Consider the following 17,034-nt stretch of genomic DNA (forward strand, 5'->3'; position numbering starts at 1 on the left):
ATTCTGATAACAGCAATAAAATAATTGAGGGTCTGGAGAGATTGACTTGACATATGGGAAAGATTTAAAGAGAGAAATTTTCATACTGTAGCTTATCTACATGATAAGAATGTGTGGAAAGCTGAGACTTGATAATAGTCAATAATAATAATTCATAATTTGAAGAATGAAAACAGCAAGGTAGGGGAAAGGCCTGCAACACTCCACCAAATTGTATTGTATATCCTGGACCTTATTTTATTGCATATCCCTCACCCTCTTTTATTGCATATCCCTCACTCTCCACGAAGGTTGCCAGCCTCGATGCTTGTTTATCTCCTACTCCCACTCCTGTCTTGGGCCTAGATCCACAAAGGGACACACAGGCACCTAAGTCCCAATTTTAGGCACCACTGCGATCCACAAAACCCCTGCTCAGCTGCTACCTAACCCTGTAGGTGCTGATCCTTACTCAGCAGGTAAATTTTTCTGTAAAAGTTCCCTAGGCACCTTTATTTCTGCCTCCAGGCATGTGTACTGCTGTCTCCCTCTAGTTGTCCAGACACCTTGCTCGCCAAAGCTCCAGTGCGATCCACAAACCAAGGGAAGATAGACTTTTGTCCACTAACTTGCCAGTGAGGCCAGTTCCATTAGGTGTATTCAGAACATGCCTACCATATTGGGCCCAATTCAAAACTGGCTGGAGGATATTCTGGTGTGGGTCTCCCTCAGTGTCTCCTGTTGAAGCTGTTCCATCTTAGGTAAATACTTACATTGTCATTGGGCCAGAGAGAAAGAGTAAGAATGACTCTGTAGCCTAATGGTTAGAGTACTCACCTCAGAGGTAGAAGACCTAGGCTCCCTGCTCCAATGATTCCTTAATTATATATCTGAACTGGAACAGGAGAGATTGCGGGAGACCCACATCAGAGTATCCCATAGCTTAGTGGTTAAAGCCATCTCCTGAAAAGTGGGAGATACCTGTTCAAATCCTTTCTCTGCAGAGGGCGGGAGTTGAACCTGGGTCTCAGGTATGTATCCTAACCACTGGGCTAATAGTTATAATATGAGCATCACCTCCCTTTCCTCTGGCCATTTTGTGTGGAGTTAGGCAGGCTCAGGAAACAGCTTACTCAATTAACTCCAGAAGAGGACTTCCCAACTGTGGATCGCAGTCAGAGATAGGCATCTTCTTGCAGCCCAGAGCTGAGCATTTTTGAAAAGGGACCCAGAACTGCTGACTGGGCTGTTAAAAGTCCAGTCGGTGGCACAGCGGGTCTAAGGCAGGCTCCCTACCTGCCCTGGCTCTGCACAGCTCCCTGGAAGCAACCGGCATGTCCAGCCCCAAGCCTCAGGGGTGATCAGGGAAGCTCCACGTGCTGCTCCCAGTGCTGGCTCCACAGCTCCCATTGTCCAGGAACCATAGCCAATGGGAGCTCAGGGGGTGGCACCTTGCGGGCACGGGCAGCGTGCAGAGCCCTCTGGCCCCTCCACCTAAGGGCCGGACATACAGGCCTCTTCAGGGAGCAGTGTGGAGCCAGGGCAGGCAGGGAGCCTGCCTTAGCCCTGCTGCACCACCTGAGGTAAGCACCACCCAGCCAGAGCCCACACCCCAAACCCCCTGCCCCAGTTCAGACCCCCCCAACCCTAACTCCCTCCCAGAGCCTGCATCCACTCCCATACCCCAACCCTCTACCCTAGCCCTGAGCCCCCTCCTAGAGCCTGCACCACCTCCCGCACTCCTGCCCCAGCCCTGAGCCCCCTCCAGCAATCCAAACCCCTCAGCCCCAGCCCAGAGCCCCCTCCTCGACCCCAACCTCCCCAGCCCCACCCCAGAGCCTGCACCCCCAGCTAGAGCCCTCACCCCTCTCCACACCCCGACCCCCTGCCCCAGCCCAGTAAAGTGAGTGAGGGTAGGAGAAAGCAAGCGACAGAGGGAGAGGGGCTGAAGTAAGTGGGGGCAGGGTCTCAGAGATGGGGCGGGGCAGGGGCAAGGGTGTTCAGTTTTGTGCAATTAGAAACTTGGCAACTCTAGATGATCACTGAACCCCATGTCAGGGTCAGGGCTTAGGACACACCTCTCTTGTTGGCATCTCCCATTTGCTAGCTTATGTGGCTCCCCAACTAGTGTTCTGGCTTTTGTAGATTGTTTGTAGGTGCCTGTCTCTCCTCAGGCCTTGTATCAGCAGTCTGAGCACATAACTCAGGCTTTGTGGATTCCATGTGTTTTCTAGGTACTTCATGGTCATTGCAATGCCTAAATTCCTTTGTGGATCCGGGCCTTTGTTTCTTCTGCAACACAGCCACCACTTTCTCCTCATTCAGTTCACTCTGTTTTTCTGGCAGACTATATTATTGATTATTTGATTTACTTTACACCAATCTTACATCCACAGTTTTCAACATAGTGGCCCCTAAAAACCCGTCTCACATGGTTGCATCGTCACAGATAACTGTGGTTTAAAGATAACCTGCATAAGAAGATGGGAGATGTGAGACACCAGCTGATGGTGAAAGATTTCTTTGCGTTCACCATAGTGTCTCCACACAGAGGAACTGTTCCTGATGATGGTGAACTTGGCTAATCCAGGGTGACTCCACTTGGATAGAATTGATTTTTTTTTCTAAAGAATTTTTGTTTGAATGTAATCACTTGGATTTGGATGGAGCTGTCTGCTGCTTTGGTTTCTGTGTAATATCATGAGAATACAATAACAATGTCCACTCTACTTGGGTTTCAGCTCATATGGTTTGACAATCTTCTGGAACTGTTGGGAGAGTACTTCAGGTCACTATTTCTATGTTGGACATGTGCCCACGCTGGTTCATTAAGGCCAGCAAAGTGACATTATTCCTACTGCTAATGGAGATTGTCAGTCTCAAAGAGGCCCTGTGAAGCTTCTACTTAGGGAATAATATGTTGATTGTTCTTGCTAGCTATTGACCTGTGTCTAATCTCCATTTCTGGCAAAGGTTATTGAGAAGGTTGTAAAGTAACAACTCAGGAATTCTCATATTTAATTTGTCCCAGTGAATCTGGATATGGGAGAGAAGTTGAGCAATGATTGGGAAATGATCCTCTCCAAGCCGTGGAGGATGATTATTCGTCCACGCCATTTCTTTTAGAACATGTCTTGTTGATATGGTTGTAGTTCCTCATGGAAGTGAGTAGAGTTAAACTTCAGTGGCTCCACTCTCTTTTTAGAAAGGGGGTCTTAGATAGTATTTTTTTTGCATTTGTTTTTCTGCCCCCAAAGTTTCTGTCTTATCTCCCCTCCTAGTGTATAATATATAAGAGGCCTCTGGGAGGGTTCATAAGAAAGTATAGCTCTGGTGATGACACCTGTCTTTGTGTGTGTGTGTGTGTGTGTGTGTCTCTGTTTGTTCTCCCACAACTGATGTGATGGGAACAAATAAGACAGTGGCTAGAGGAGCTTGGAGCTTGGATGACGAATACCTGGCTGTGACTCCATTAAGATAAAATAGAGCTAGTATTGGATGACTGGAAAACAGAACTAGCAATAACACCACTGATTGAGGGAGTGGTGACTACCATTTGTGACACAGGTTCACAGATTAGGAGTCTTGTTAAATCCCAAAACTGCTGTTCGATTCTTAAGTACACCTGTTGCTTTGAGTACTTTTCACCATCTGCTCCTGGAGAGACAAATATAGCTATTTCTTTTGGATGTGGCTCTTGCTACCTTTATTTATGTTTTGTCACTTTGGAGTTAGATAACTATGACACTGCTCAGGAACTCAAGCTGATGCAGAATGCAGCTGCACATGGGCTTCCAAGTAGAGTTCAAGGTGTTGCTTTTCACTTAAGTCGCTAAATGGGTTGAGATATTACAGCTGGAGAGGTGACTTCTTTCCCTGTGCCATTCTGCAGCAGGTGCATAATAATGGTGCTCAAGCTCAAGTTTTCTTGGTTTACTTGTGAGAAAGCGGATGGCAAGGTGTGCATTCTTGGTCCTACTGAGCCCAGATCAGTTAAATTTCCAGAAATGCTGCAAAGTCCATCTTTTCTCCCAGGCATTCAAGAAGAAGGTGTATTAAGGGTTCTGGGATGTGACTGAGAGTTTTATTTGAATGTGAGTAGTTTAACTGAGTTGTGTTTTGTTAGTTCTTCTTTGAGTGATGGTCCCTATATTCATTCCAACCGTGGGGATGTGCATGCGTGCTATGTGCCAGAGTCAGAAGGTTTTCCCTAGCAGTGTCTGTTGATCCACAACATGACTTGCATCTCCTCATGCTCCCAGATGAGGTTATAAAAGTCTGTGTGGGATGTCACCTCTCCAGTTCCCTCTTAGCACTGCATGGCCCAAGTCGGAATCACTGTTCCTTTGTGCTTTTGGTCTTTTGGCTAAGAGAGTGATCTAGTCCATTTCTTCCTAGTTCTTATTTGTTGTTCTTGTGTAGATAGTTGTATATAGTAGTTGTTAGTTCTTCATTGGCTACCAATAGTTTACCCCTTTTGGGGTCCACTCCCCCCACCCCTAGGGACCATGCCACATTCTGGAATTTAAAAACTATGTTTCATGCCCACGCTTGTTCTTGATGAGCAACAAGCACCAGCACTGCCTGCATTGCCTCGGGGAAGCTGCTCGTTGTGCAATCTGTAAATCTTTCCCACCCTGGCCTCAGGAGGTGCGAGAACTTTGCCTCAGGAAATATCGCATGGAGGAAGCCATGAGACCATGTGCCCACTTGGATCCTGGAACTGGCGGTGCAGCATCCATCACCGACAGTGAGTGCTCCTCCCAACGCTTTTCATGCCTCAGATCCAGCAGTCCTGGACAAGCCTAATCATGAGAGTAGGAAGCGCTCTTGTAGGCGTAGAAGCAAGTCCCCATTGAGGCAGCATTTCTTTCCCGAGCGATGACAGGTCAGGTGAGATATTGTGTGCTGACACTGCCGCACTGGCGTCCCAGCTCCCCCACTTACAGGATAAAGTGAAATGCAAAAGAGATTCGGCGGTACCACTGGTAGCCCCCGTACCTGTCTGTGTGGAGCCGTCCCCTGCACGCACAGTGCCCCTCCCATCACCACCTTTGTGCCCTTCGGTCCAGCCAGCCCTGTGGACTCCATCTCAGTCTTCAGGCATCTCCAAGGACACTCCCCAGACTCCTGGCTGCTTGGAGCCCCTTCTGTGAACGGAGGAACTAGAGCTGTCCTACCCAACCTCACTGCTGCTCTCCAGACCCCCTTTTACCGTGAAGTCCCCACTCCAACGGATGAACTGCTCCTGCGGGAGAGGCCCCTGCTGAGTCTGCAGCGTGGCCCGCCCATTCCGCCAGCTTTGCTGGAGTGATTTTCGGACTTGGACAGACTTTCTGATCTGGAGCCGACCTTCTCCCCCATGTCTAGGCACAGCTCAGACTCCCATCCATGACCGTCTTATCCTCCAGCTTACGACCTGGCATTGCTAGTGTGGGACTGGTACCTCTGCGGCCTGTCACACCCCGACGCCCTGACCCCTTGACCACACTGAGCACTATAGGAGCACTTTGGTACCCACACTCCCAAGCTTCATACCACTCTGTCCCTGCTCATCCACAGGCACTGACGGCTCCAAGGAAGAGGCGGAGGTGGAGCCGGTACCACCAGTTTCCAGAGCCACTTTCTCCTCACTGGATGAGGTGCTCATTCCTCCTTCCCTATCACCCTTGGATGATCACAGGCAATATCAAGACCTATTACGGATGGTGGCAGCAGACCTGGGCATACCACTGAAGGAGGTTCAGGACTAGCAGCACCAGGTCCTGGACATACTCCAGCTTCAGGGACCATTCAGGGTGGTTTCAAAATTAATGATGCTATCCTTCAGCCCGCATGAGCAACATGGCACACCCCTGCCTTCTGTACCCCCACACTGAAACGTGGACCATCGGTACTTCATACCAGCTAAGGGAGCAGACTTCCTTTTTTCCCACCCACCCCCTAGCTCTCTGGTGGTGCACACAGCAGTGGAATGGGTGCACCAGCACACTCAAAAGTCCACCCCTCCAGACTGGGATGCTTAGACCTTTTGGGAGGAAGGTCTACTCCTCAGTGGTGCTGCAATTTTGCATCACCAATTATCAGGTGCTGCTAGTCAAATACGACTTTAATAACTATGCTAGGTTAGCAGAGTTCAGAGACAAGCTACCACCAGACCAGCAACAGCAATTCCAAGCACTGGTGGAGGAAGGGTGACTTGTCGCCAAGGTGGGGCTCCAAGCGGCAGTACACACGGTTGACACATCCTCACACTCCCTCATGACAGGCATTGTCATGCAGCATGACTCCTGGCTGCAGTCCTTAGGCTTTCCTCGAAAGGTCCAAACAACTATAGAGGACCTCCCCTTTGAGAACAAGTTATTTTACTGCAAGACTGATGAGTCCCTTCACATGTTGAAGGATTCTAGAGCCTCATTGTGATCGTTGGGGATCTATACCCTGGCCCCAAGTCGCAAGCAGCAGTGCCAGCAATTCTGCTCCCAGCAGTACGCGCCCTATCCTAACCCCCATGCAGGTGACATTGGTTCCAACGACAACGATCCAGGGCCTCTGCCACTGACACCTCCTTGATCCTCACCCAACAGCATCCCAAGGCACATTTTTGATGTGTTGGTTGAGGTTTGCAAACCCTCCCTGTTGCCACTCGTGGCCCCCTATGTCATCTTTGGGGTCTGTCTTGTCTTATTCACCCACAGTTGGGGCAAGATCATCACAGACCATTGGGTACTGGAGATCATCCATCACAGCTACTCCATAGAATTCTTTCTTTCCCCCCACACTGACCCCCTCCCCGGATGGCTCCAGGGGACCTTCCTATACGTGCCTTCTACAACATGAGGCAGATGTTGTACTCACAAAAGGCACCATAGAGTGCGTGACACCACCTATGGGGGAAGAGGCTTCTATTCCCCATGCTGCCTCATCTCCAAGAAGGGTGGAGTACACCACCTCATCCTTGATCTTCGCCTACTCAACACCTTTATCAAAAAGTCCAAATTCCATATGGTGATACTGGCATCTATTATCCCCTCCCTCTCTCAGAGGGCCTGGTTCACAGCTCTTTACATGAAGGATGCCTACTTCCACGTCAACATTCACACCTCTCACTGGAAATTTCTCTGTTTCCACATAGGGCCACACCACTACCAATTCAGAGTCCTCCCCTTTGGTATCATGACAGCTCAGCAAGTCTTCACAAAGGTCTTCACAGTCATGGCAGCACACATACGCCACCTTAGCTACTCGGTGTACCCATACCTGGATGACTGGCTCCTTGTTGCACTCACCCAACAAGAGCTTACCTCTGCCATCCTCATCCTTCGCACTCTTGTGACCTCCCTGGGTGTCTGCATCAACAAGGAGAAGTCAATCCTTGTGTCTACGCAGATAATCAACTTCATCAGAGCATGGTTCAACTCGGTTGTGGCACAGGCCTTCTTTCTAGCGGACCGCTTTGCAATGCTGACAGCCATAGTGATGGACCTATGCCACAACCCTTGCACCATGGTCTACCATTGCCTCTCCATCTTCGGACATATGGTGGCCCGCACCTATGCGACACTTCATGCATGTCTACACATGCATTGCCTCCAATTTTGGCTCCTCTCTCTTTACAGACCCCACACAGACCATCTGGAGATCAGAGTCATTGTCCCCTGAACAGTTCTGGCCTCCCTCACCTGGTGGACTGATATCTCCATGGTTATGTCGGTACCCACTTTGCCTCCCCCATCCCAAAGGCTAACATCACAATGGGCACCCCCTTGCTGGATAGGGGGCCCACCTAGACCATCATACTGCCCAAGGTGTTTGGACACAGTGAGAGGCCAGAATGCACATAAACATCCTAGAACTTGCATGCAGTTTGTTTAGCATGCCAGGCATTTCTTCTTCTGATCCAATCACAGCATGTTCAACTACTCTCAGACAATATTGCAGCGGGTGTCTATATCAACAAACAGGGTGGCACCAAGTTTCCATCCCTCTTTTCAAAGTCCACCTTTGAATTGGTGCATCAAACACCACATGATGCTCCAAGCCACATATCTCCCGGGCACACAAAGTTCCCTGGCTGACATGCTCAGCAGAACTTCCTACCTCAACCACAATTGGGAACTCTGCAATGCCACTCTCCACTGCTTTTTCCGCACGTGGGACACCCTGCTATGGGATTTCTTTGCCACTTGCAAGAACGGCAAGTTATCTCTTTATTGTTCCGGGGAAATCATGGGGAAGGACTTGCAGGGTGACGTGCTTCTCCTATCCTGGACATGTGACCTCTGCTATGCCTTTCCCCCAGTGCCCTCATCCCACAAGTCTTATGCAAGATTTTCCAGAACCAAGTTACCATAATACTCATAGCCCTGTTCTGGCCCCATCAGTTTTGATTTACTGACCTCCTTAGACTCTTTGCCTGCACACCACTCCGCCTCAGAAGATTCCCAGATCTCCTCATGCAAGATCAAGGCAGAGTCCATCATCCCAGTCCAGGCCCTCTTCACCTCCTGGCTTGGTTTTTGGCTAGGGCTCATGGGTAGACAAAGCATACTCCATCCCGGTGTGACACATCCTTAGCCAAAGCAGGAGAGCATCCACCCATGCCTGCTACCGAGCTAAATGGGAACATTTCAGTGCTTGGGCTTATTGACCACACGATCAACTGAGTGACATCTCCATACCTATCATCCTCGATTACCTCCTTGAGCTCAAAACATTGGGCCTTGCCCTCAGTTCTATACAGGTCCGCTGGGCACCTTGGTGTTTAGGCACCCTATCACTACCCGTTTTCTGAAAGGTTTCCTCAATACCTTCCTCCCAGGACTCAAGCCTCCACCCTCATGAAGCCACCCTTTGAGCCAATGGCAATGTGTTCCCTCTCCCATTTCTCCACGAAAGTGATATTATTGATAGCTATTACCTCAGCTAGATGGTTCAGCAAACTGTCAGCCAGGATGGCTGTTCCCACCCCCCTTACACCATATTCCACAAGGATAAAGTTTCCTTATAGCTTCACCCTAAGTTCCTCCTGAAGGTGGTGTCAGAGTTCCATCTCAATCTGTTCGCCTCCCTGTCTTCTAACCCAAACCTCAAGCCTTCCATGCAGACGGGATCCTTCACTCCCCTGATGTCCATCGTGCATTAACCTTCTACCTCCATACGACTTGTGCCTTTCGAGCATCCATGAAACTCTTTGTAGACATTGCCAACTGGTGCAAGGGCCAAGCCCTCTCCTTCCAGTGAATCTCCAAATGGGTTTCCGGATGCATCCAGGAATGCTACATGCTACCCAACGTGCCACTGCCTGTATGAGTTACAGTACACTCTACATGAGTGCAAGCAGCCAGATCCACGTGCCTAACAGACATCTCATGGTAAGACATCTGTCCTGCAGCAACATGGTGCTCGGTTCACACCTTCATTATGCCATTGCCCAAGGGGCGGCTGAGGATGCTACAATGGACTGTGCCATACTACAGACTGCATTTTCTCTTGACTCCTGGCACATACCTCCACATCACGTACTGCTTGCTACTCACCCACGTATGGAATACATATAGGGACCATCACTCGAAGAAGAGAAGGAGGTTATTTACCTGTAACTTGAGGTTCTTTGAGATGTGTGGTCCCTATTTGTGTTCCAATACCTGCCCTCTATCCCTTCTGCTGCAGAGTGCACTACTCAACAGTAAGAGGGTCCCTGAGAGGTGTTGACCCGCATGGCCTATTATAACCTTGGCTGGGAGCTTGAGGAGATGCACGTTGCATGTGCGGGTCAATGGACACTGCTAGGGAAAACCTGCCGGCTCTAGTGCATGGCGTGCATGCACTCCCCCACAACTGGAATACAAGTCGGGACCACACATCTCAAAGGACCTCCAGTTACAGGTAAGTAATGGTCGCTTATGTATATTCTGGCTGTGTATATTAATTGCTTTAAATTATTTCAGAGCAATTAAATGGGATCTTATTTTCTCAATTTATCAATAGAAAAAAACCCACAATTAATTTGCACGTGAGAAATAACAACAGTTTGAGGCCCCGATTCAACATCACACTGCTCCAGTCTTATGCTGGAGTAAATCAGTTGATTTCAGTGGAGCAAAGTTGGTGGAAGAATGGAGTAAGACAGGGTTGAATCAGGCTCTCAGACTTGTGTGCCTAAAGTTAGGCACTTAAATCCATAGAGGTGCATGAACATACACAACATAATCTGACATTAATAGGAAGTGCTGGTGCTCAGTACCTTTTGAAAATCAGGCCACTTTTTACTAGATGCCTAAATATGGACACAAGACTCTAACTTTAAACATTCATCATTGCCATTTACTCGTTACAATTATGAAAAGGAACAAGTCAAAAATTATACCTCTGAGAACCCAGATAATTTTTAGCTGTTCTAACTGTAGCAGCCCTCCTTGTTAATGGCATATTCGAAAATTTTGGCCTCATTTAATAATAGTAATAAATACTTGAGCTACTTCCCTCCTGTCATGAATGTCATTTCTCTTCTGGGACTGTTTATAAAACTGCTAACTTTTCAAAATGTCTTAATTTTTCTGTTTGTGAGTTGAGCATGTTGTCTGCATTTAAATAATAAATTACTAATAATAATTGTACAGGGGCAGGGATGACTAAAAGTAATGAAATACAACTAAACAAAGGATATAATCAGAGTGAATATGGGGAAAATTTCCAAGCAGAGAGTTCTGCTAGACCACAGAAGCAGTGAAGTGCCATGGCTTAAGTAATATCTGATTCAGCAAACCACCTGAGAAAATGCGATGGGGAGCAATTCTGCATTGGCAATGATATGGCCAAGATGGACCATCTGTCTCTTCCAGCTCTGATTTCTTCCAGAATTAGAAATTATAATAAAAATAATATAAAACCACATGTAATTTAAAAACTGTATAAAATTTTATGTAAACTAAAAGAAGCTAAAATAGTGAGGGTTGGCTGTGGTTACAGGATTGCTGTTAATAATAAACACTCCAAAAGCCAGCTTACGGGCACAAAGCATTATAATTCAAAACCAATTTGATTCTGGTTTGCTTCACTTGACACCATTTTTATTGTATTTTATGTTATTTTAATCCACATGAAGCGCTCTAACCTCTTTCAGGATAAATTATCTCATAATCTGTTGCACAATGTCCACTTTCTAACCCGAAAATAATTCACAAAGCTAGAAGTGCAATGATCCTTCTGAGTGAGTATATTTGTTGCTATGCTACTACATTACTAAAATAGCAACAAAAGTTGATATTATATACCTGCTAGATCCTCCTCACAAGAGCTTATATTTCTGCTTCATTTGGATCCTCTTGGGTTATCGGTGAGGTTCTTAGTTCAGACCTTTTTATTTTATTTTGTTGGATGTTGTTCCGGTTCCATTTTTTCCTCACTATAAACCTTGCTCAGAGCAACTGTTCATCCAGCTATCCAATTATAGCCGGATCTGTTTCTCTGTTTCTGTCACTAACCCACCTGCTCTCCTGACTCTTACTTATTAATTAAGTTGGTCTGGAACCCAGATGTTGTCTTGTTTGCTGCCACAGCCATCTTTAACGCTACCTCAGGCCTCTGAGGACTTTCATCCAGTGTTTGCCAAAGATGCATCCCATAAATCCGCTCATGTTAAGAAAGTGCTGAGAGGCATAGAAACCTCCAGTTTTGCCTAAATGAAGCAGTGAAAGGAGCTGAGAGCAGCAGCTGAAGCTAGGGAGGATTAATATGGAGGCAGAGGGTTGGTTTTCTGTATGGCTAACACAGCCAGCATTGTGGAAAGGAGAGGAATAGGTTCAGAAGAAGTTGTCTGAGGAAGGTACTCAAAAGACAACCCTGTTAAAGGACTGTTCTGTTGAAATGTGATTTGGGTTGTTAAACAGAACATATATTCATACAACAGGCAGGAATATATGATTTCTTACATTTTGCAGATTGGAAGCTTATCAATTTAAAAGGATTGTTTTTTTAACAGACGTATAAAAGGGTATCATTGGCCAGTGAAATGGCACAGGAGACAACACCATACATTGAATGACATGGTAGATGTGTGTTCACTGGTGGCCCTAAGATTCTCATTTCTCAGGCTGAGTAATTAATGTCTTGCACTCCTTGAGTAATCTGCAATGGAGAGATGAAGAAGGTGCTACTTATGCTCATGTCTCCATCTATTCTGCAGTTCCAGAACTGCCCTATATGCACAGAATCCACATCTTGCCACAGAACTGGAATCCAGAATCCATGCATCAGTGCTTTTCATTTTATATGAAATACATTTCTAGCCTTTTCTATAGCAAAGAAAACCTTCCAACTATGAACCGAGCATAAAAGGACACACTGAGGCTACAGATCGTTTGAAGCAATAGTTCTGGAAAGAGTGAGTGCCTCCATTCATCTTAATTCCCCTTTAACTCTGAAACCTATTGATGATCATTATAAATGTCAACATTGCTCAACATTTCTCTAATAGAGTCAGTACAAATAACCAGATAAGCTATTTATCCCACACATTCCTGGGTGCTAAAAACCCCAGCTGTCAAAACCTCCAGCTTCTGCTTGACAACTTCTACAAAGCTATTATGTGTTATCACTACAAAAATATATGGCACATTGCAAATTAAATGTGAAGGAGCAGAGTGAAATAAATGGAATATATTAGCAAAATAAACAAGATAAGGAATACTGCGCTGATTGCATTATTCATTTTAATATTTAATTCAATGAAATCCTCATCTTAGAATGTAGTTAAAGCTGATAGAGTTTCTAGCTCACAGCACTGGAGTGCTACAGAAACTAGGAGTTTTTGGTGAAGAATTCCAGTCCTGCATACCACAGAATTCATGGGACCCTGCTGTACTCCTCACTTCATGGCTTTGTAATGTTAACTCAGAAGTAACTGTGGGAGAGCCAGTGAAAAGATAATGAGTTAGTATGATGGTATAAAAGAACAAATTAAAGGAGGGACAAAGGTTGACCCACATTATAGGGTTGTTGTGTGGGAGTCATCTCTTGGTCTGGTCAACTTTATACCTGTTGCTAGGGAAAGGTGAGAGTCCCTTGGAAAAAATCCATTTTAGAGTCCATGCAGTCAGATGTTTGGAGCCCTTCTACCAACATTAAGTGTTTTATTCATAGGACCATACTTTCTTCTCCACCAAGATCTGTTTGGTGCAGGAGAGAAGAGCTGGGTGGATGGTGCATCAGGAAGCCACTTACAGCTCCTTGATTCTCCAGCCAGAGCTGCTCTGGCCCCCACAGATCTGGAGTAAGTTAGAGTGGCCTTGGGACTGCTCTAATTTATGTGAGCTGCCATTAGGGACTATAGACCACCTGAAAATTAACAGAGCAAAGCTCCACCTCCCCCCAGAATGCCCTTTCCCACTCCCCACATACTCATTATGTTTGGGTTAGGGGCATATGTGAGAGGAGTCAATTTGAGACTTTGCCAGGCTGCCAGTTAGATTTTAAAGCTGGAATCTAACAAACTAGGTGTGCCAGTATATAATAGAATCTAATAGGATAACCCCCTTTTATTGAGTTCAGAGAGCATTAGCTCACTAGTTGAACACTGGGTTCTTTTCAGGTCAATTTTTAAGTTGAACAGTATTTCTCAAATCGGGACCCTTGCTTATTCTTAACCTACCAACAATTTATTAATTCTCCCAGAACCACGTTAATACATAATCAACAGTTCACCACTCAAATGCAGACACAACCAGTAGTGTGTACCACACACACAATACAGTCTTGCAAGCAGTTATCACAGACTGGAGTTCAGGCTCAGCAGTTATTTCAAAGAACAATGCAAATTACCAAGATTTCTTATTACATTTACTTACGATCAGCAGTTCTCAATTCTTTAGTACCTAACACATTTATCACACTTCCAAGGGTGCACTTGTCTTTATGGCACTTTGAAGAGTGTGGTTACTTCTTTTTGAATAGGTTGGTCTAAAAGGGACAAGTTTCCTGGCCCCAGACCCACTCCCTAGCTGCGGCCCCAGCCTTGCACCCCTGGCCGCATCTGCCCCCTCCCACCCCTGGAGCCGCAGGCCCCACTCCTGGCCCTGGCTCTGGGAGGGCAGAGGGGTGCAGACAGGAGGAAGAGGGGTTTGGGTAATTAAAGTTTGGGTACCATTGCCCTACTGTCAATTGGAATTCCCGCTTCTAAGCAATTTCTCTTAATATCCCAAAGTTATACTCTGGTTTATATCTTTTAACGTTTCTCTTTCTTTGTCCCAGACAATTCCTATTACTTCTAGACAGGGCCGCCCGGGGCGGGGAGGGCAAGTGAGGCAATTTGCCCCAGGCCCCAGGCCTTGCAGGGGCCCCAACGAGAGTTTGCTGCGGCACTTCAGCAGCAGGTCCTTCAGTGCCGCCGAACACACCCTGAGTGAAGGACCCGCCGCCGAAGACCCGCTGCCACTTCTTCCGCTCTGGATCTTCGGCGGCAATTCAGCGGCGGTGGGGTCCTTCTGATCCTGTCTTCGGTGAAGTGCCCTGAAGACCCGGAGCGGAAGGACCCGTGCCATCGAAGACCCCCGGCCCCCTGAATCCTCTGGGCGGCCCTGCTTCTAGAGTGCAACAATTATTTACAATGAAAACCAACAAGATCCTTATAATCGTCTAAATTTGCAGGACATACTGCAGACAGTCTTTGCTTATACATAAGCATTTCACCAAATTCCACCAAATTCAGGACTTACAATAGAACAAGAGACATTTTTCCCATATGGAAGGATGTAGATCTGACTCACAAAGCAAACAAATGGGCAGATTCTGATTTGGGCTGAAAGATTATTCACTGTATATTCAATTTACAAGGAACACAATACAGAGGTTATAGTTTAGGCTGAAAATATGCTGAAGTAGGTAAGCAGGGTGTAACTCTTACTTGGTAACTTGGAGTTCTTTTTAGCTAGGCTGAAGGAAGAAAGAGGATTATACATAGGCAAATAATGAAAGATTCTTGCCTAGGTAATTAAAATACCCTCATTTAGCCATTTTAGTTTCTATAGTTGAGAAGGGGAATGCCCAACCTTGGCTGATCTGTGGGTCCTTAGACAAAGTGTCTCACATGATGTTAATAATTTTCCTATTGTCTTTGTAGGTGGATCCCATTCTGGGATGAACAGAGGTGGATAGCTTTTCTAATTAGTTGAGAGTCAGAAGGAATCATTAGCTATTAATCATTCAAGGAGTATCTGTTCGATATATCTCTTATAAGGGCAGTTAGCATTCTCAGAAGAGCACCTGTTTCCAGACTCTGGATCCTCTTTGCTTCAGCTGCACATTGGGGCCAGAACAGGAAGATGCTCTTACCCATTGTATTGCTTTCTATATTTGGTTGCCTGCTCAAAAATATATTCTTTTAATTGCTCAGTAACATTTTATAAATGCAGATCAAATAATGCTAAATACAAAGAAATTTGTATGGAATTAAACATTACAGCTCATGAATATCAAGCAGTTTCTAAATGATTGATGTTATTATACTGAATGCCCAAGGAAGCTATAATTACTTGCCACTTATTAGACACTGGCACCAATTAACAGATAGTCACTTACAGTAAGTTGTCTTAGTTCTCTTTATTGCAAGCTTTATTTTAAGAAAATAAAACCATGTAGACTTGCTTGCATACAGAGAAATCTATGGCCAGATTCTCCCCCTGGGTAGGCAGCTTTTGCTAGCGTTGCCCAGGGTACAGGGCTCCCAAAATCTATCTGTAGTAAAGCTGTGGTAATATAAGACACCCAGAATTCCTTCCCTAGCAAGCGTCACCCCAAGAGTGCATGGCATTGGCCTGGGATGGGGGCATGACCAAGTAATGTGCTGCTTCACTACGCTCCTCAGTAGTCTTTCTGTAGAGCCCCAACCACAATTTAAGGTGGCCACCCTGTAGATCAGCCCATGGGATAGATGGCTGTGGAAAAAATACACGGATTTTTTTCAAGGGTGATTTCCTTCTGGGTTGCAGTGATCCTGCTGGTTCAGGAAGAGGAAATCTGCAACTATCTCCCTGAGCGAGCAGGGAGTGAATTGAGTTTGATGGAAGGAGGTTAGAAAGCTCTTACCTAGGGGTTAAATTATGGCATATTGAATACAGTTTTATTTTTATGGTATAGGCTGTATCCCCTACTTTTTTACTGCATCACCTAACGCAATTAAAACTAAGTCTTGCTCAGCTTACAAATACAAAACTCCTATTTACATCAATTTACATTTTTTGAGTGAAGAAAGCCCTTACAGACTTAAATTTAAAAAGTGAAAAGAAGATTAGCGGTAAGGCAAGATAAGGGAAGAAGATATCGTTCCATTGCAAGTGAGGTGAGAATCAGTTAATCAGGGAGATAAATTAGGTCTCTTCCAGATGTCAGGAGTTCCAGAAAAGCAGGCTCTGTCACCAAGAAGAGTATGATATTGTAGAGGAGAGAAAACGCGCTAGAGCTAGATGAGCAGCAATGGATTTAGGGCAAGACAAGGACCTGGAACCTCAGCTGCAACTACTATCCACAAAGAAGACAGCTGCTGCTCCCTGATCCTGGGGCTGGTTTTCTACCAACCTAGGCCCTGACCCCATTCAAAGCAGCTTCAAAGCTGCTCTAACCTATGTCCACTAGTTATGGATCCTGGGGGCTCCAGACACATTCCCTTCCCCCAGCTCCAACTTGACAACATCCCCAAAGCATCTACAATGCTGGAGCTACGAGTGGAGGTTGTGGCGGGGAAGGCAGCTGTATTAGCTCTGTGCCAGTTAGGAATTTCCTCATGCTGGAGGAATCCTCAGGTGAGCAGATCTGCTGGCCTGATGTGGGAGAAAATCTAGCCCACCATCCATGAGAGAAGCTGGGGCAAAGAGGGCAGCTTTTAAACAGAAACAGTCAGGTTGTTGGAGGTTAGGCTGTTATGCTTTTTTTAAACCCAGGCAGCAGCTTTCTGCACATACACAATAAAAATAAAAGCTACTACAATTAGAGCAGAAACCATAAGAAAGTAGCCCAATTTCTGATGATGTAAAGTGTTGCTGCCTCAATGCAGATAATTTA

At 46.1% G+C, this 17,034-nt stretch overlaps 1 protein-coding gene across 2 annotated transcripts in view; it reads left to right on the forward strand.

Annotated features, from left to right (window-relative positions):
* The window catches only part of NELL2 (neural EGFL like 2), a 244,713-nt gene that overhangs the window by 145,110 nt on the left and 82,569 nt on the right, over positions 1-17,034 (forward strand). The window lies entirely within an intron of this gene.

The sequence above is a fragment of the Caretta caretta genome, chromosome 1 (assembly GCF_965140235.1).
Source record: "Caretta caretta isolate rCarCar2 chromosome 1, rCarCar1.hap1, whole genome shotgun sequence".
In the NCBI taxonomy this organism is placed as follows: domain Eukaryota; kingdom Metazoa; phylum Chordata; order Testudines; family Cheloniidae; genus Caretta; species Caretta caretta.